Genomic DNA, 3695 nt, shown 5'->3' with positions numbered 1-3695 from the left:
ACATGGATAAATTGGAAACAAGAGTGGAAATGGCCCAACGGATATTATTCGTAAGTATGGCATTAAAACAACAGGACTGACATCCAACTTTGTTCCCTTGTTCTTATAGCCAGTGGATTAATGAACTCCAGGCGCTTGTCTGTAGTATGTATGCAGTATATACAGTCATGGCCAAAAATGTTGGCACCTCTTCATTTCTGTCAGATAATGCACCACTTCGCCAAGAAAATTGTTGCAATTACAAATGTTTTGGCATTCTCATGTTTTTTTGTTTTGTTTGTATTGGTGGGACACAAAAAAAGTGGGGAAAACAAAGCCAATTCTGATGCATTCCATGCAAAACTCCAACGTCTCCAAATGGACTGGACAAAATTATTGACACCTTTCTCAAAATTATAAGAAATAATTGCATTCCAAGATTGTAATTTGTAATAAAACCCACCTGCAAGGATGGGCCGAACAACAGCCTGTTCAGTTCGCACCAGAATTTTTGCAAAAGTTGAACCCCATTGAAGTCTATGGGACCCGAATGTGAAAAATCAAAAGTGCCCCATTTGAAGACTTATATGAAAGTAATTGGGCATACAATGGTTATAGGGGTCCGGGTCCTGCCCTGGGGGACATGTATCAATGAAAAATAAAAAACGTAAAAAAACATAATTTCTAATTAAAGAGGAGTTCCACCCAGAGGGGCCGTCAAAAAAATTAAAAGTCAGCAGCTACAAATACTGCAGCTGCTGACTTTTAATTGGACACTTACCTGTCCCTGGGTCCAGCGATGCGGGGGATCGAAGCCCCGCTCGTCCCCCCCCTTCGCTCGTCGGCGCCGGCATTTCAACTGTGGGCGCCAGGCTGTGGCTTCACAGCCTGGCACCCACTGCGCATGTGCGAGCGGCGCCGCGCGCTGTGATTGGCCGCTCAATCACCTGGGACCTGTAATGGGTCCCAGATGATTTACAGGAGGGAGGGAGCAGAGCGGAGCCCTTCCTGTGCCTGGGGGGAAGTGATGTCACCAGCCCAGGCAGAGGAACAGGCAGACTACGAGGGACCACCTAGCAACAGGCATTTAGAGGTAAGTAAAAAAAAAAAAAAATATCCAAATGTTTTTTTTTTTTAAGAATTTTTCCAGGTATTTTTGTTTTTTGGGGTGGAACCCCACTTTAAGCAGTGGTTTATTGATGCTTAAAGTGAAAGCATAAAAATGAAACATTTCAGTATAGTGCCTGGGGGGTCCCCTTAGTCCACCTGTAAAGTGGCAGATCTGTACGTCTAGAATCTGCTGAAGCAATAATTGCATTTATAAAGCCCCAAAAAATTACATTTTCCATGTAAGCTTCCTTTATTTTGTAAGCAGCGGCTTGGGGAGCCAGTCTGTATGATGAGGCCACAATGTAGTGCACTGGAAACAAGATTAGAGATTTTTTATTTTTTGGATAAATTCTGGTGTCTCTACCACAGACTTTGGATAGAAGTAACGGGTGCGGAAAAATTGTTCTTTGGGTGTTGGTGGCGCCTTCACACGGTAACCCTATAGAGTTTCTCTTGATGAAAGCAAGAATTGGCCTTGCTGTCAATAATTGCAATGATATGCACCTGTGAAACAGGTGCGGAAAAATTGTTTGACAGTACATGCCCAGCGTCTAAATGCAAGCTTGTCAAAGCTGCTGGCTCTACAACTTCTGCCTTCCTTCCGCCTGGTGGATTCTGCCCCCTTCTGTGAATTTGCAGAATGTGCTGTACCACAATGGCAGGTTCCCAGCCGCTATTTCTTTTCATATAAGGCCATTCCAGCTCCCTACCATCACGTGGAAGGCAATGTTGTGGCATCGTTGGGCAAGGCAGTCATTCGCAAAGTCCACATTACTGCTGACACGTGGTCCAGCAAGCATGCAAGCAAACAAAATAGCTCTAGTTTATTCTTCAGCACCATACAAAGGTCTGCATCCTTGCTTCTGGGTCAAGACTTCATCCTTCCAGCATGTCCAAACAAATGTCTGTGTCACCACAAGCTGGGTTAGTGGACTGTATGTGGAAGAAATACATGGAAGTGGCCCTTCTCTAGAAGGTCAGACAGTGGCCTCTTCAGGTCTGGCGGTTATCAGAAGACTTTGCACTGTCCACTAGGCTAATGGCATTATCTTGGGTCAAAGTAGCCTAAGGGGCTTATAGGGCGAAGATGAATCCATCAATATAGTACAGAGCTCACTTTACCAGACGGGTGGCATGCTCATGGGCAGAATTCAGTGGTCTAGAATTTTACAGGATACCAACTAGGTTCATATACTACAAACCATGTTTTGCCTATTAAAAAGTTAATCAAGCAACATTGAATGCAGGGGAGTTTGTTCTGCTGCAGTGAACCAAATGAGTTGATTAAAACACTTCAGCATGGTCTTCTCTTATGGGTTTTGTTGGCGTGCTACATCCCACACGTATATGCTGTCATGCTTGTGTCAGGAAAATGTTATACTTACCTGATGGTAATTTTCCTTTCCTGATACATATACATGACAGCATACAGGTTCCTCGCTTGTGGGTTTCACATTTGAGTATAGTTACGAAAATGCCGCCTGGGGGGGAGGCGACTCATTTATATATAGTACTACCAGTCCTGATTGGGCGAGGGGCGGAGCCTATCTCATACATATATGCTGTCATGCTTATGCATCAGGAAAGGAAAATTACCGTCAGGTAAGTATAAAATTTTCCATTTTACTTCAGTGCAACCAATCGGGTAGCATGATCTGCATGCACCACTCCCTTAAATAACCCCACCCATGTAACTATTCTCTGTGGGAGTTTAGGAGCAGAAAAAAAATGTATTAAATAAATAAATTGTATCAGGAAAAGAAAGGAATAGAGAAGGAGTATTACTGTCCAGTCTTTAGAATTGGCCAGGCTTAACATGAAAACAAAGATTTACCAATATCATTATCTAGTAGATGGCGAACAACCAGGGGCGTACCTAAAGCATTTGGCACCTGGGGTGGATCCTATATCTGGCACCCCCTCTTCACTGATCATGCCTGTATGCACTAAGCCCCCCTAATACCTTTACACACTCAGTCCCTTCGTCACACCTCTACGCACTCAGCCCCCCACACCTGTACACATTGAGCTGCCCCCCCCCCCCCCACACACACACACACACACCTGTACACATTGAGGTGCCCCCACACCCACACACACCTGTACACACTCAGCTGCCCACCCCCACACACACCTGTACACATTGAGGTGCCCCCCACACCCACACCTGTACACACTCAGCTGACCCCCTACACACACACACACACACACACACCTGTACACATTAAGCTGCCCACACACACACACACACTTGTACACATTGAGCTGCCCCCCCCCCCACACACACACCTGTACACATTGAGCTGCCCCCCGCACACACACACCTGTACACACTCAGCTGACCACCCCCGCACACACACACCTGTACACACTCAGCTGACCCCCCCACACACACACACCTGTACACACTCAGCTGCCCACCCCCACACACACCTGTACACATTGAGGTGCCCCCACACCCACACCTGTACACACTCAGCTGACCCCCTACACACACACACACACACACACCTGTACACATTAAGCTGCCCACACACACACACACACACTTGTACACATTGAGCTGCCCCCCGCACACACACACCTGTACACACTCAGCTGACCCC

General features: G+C 46.2%; 1 long non-coding RNA gene across 1 annotated transcript in view; it reads left to right on the top strand.

Annotated features, from left to right (window-relative positions):
* Window positions 1-3695, top strand: part of LOC141126883 (uncharacterized) — a 28044-nt gene continuing 24349 nt past the window's right edge. Inside the window, exon 1 of the long non-coding RNA XR_012241456.1 lies at window positions 1-50. This is a non-coding gene — a long non-coding RNA (uncharacterized lncRNA). The remainder of the gene's footprint in view (window positions 51-3695) is intronic.

The sequence above is a fragment of the Aquarana catesbeiana genome, linkage group LG01 (genome assembly GCF_042186555.1).
Source record: "Aquarana catesbeiana isolate 2022-GZ linkage group LG01, ASM4218655v1, whole genome shotgun sequence".
Classification (NCBI taxonomy): domain Eukaryota; kingdom Metazoa; phylum Chordata; class Amphibia; order Anura; family Ranidae; genus Aquarana; species Aquarana catesbeiana.
This window is presented reverse-complemented; position numbering and strand designations above follow the sequence as displayed.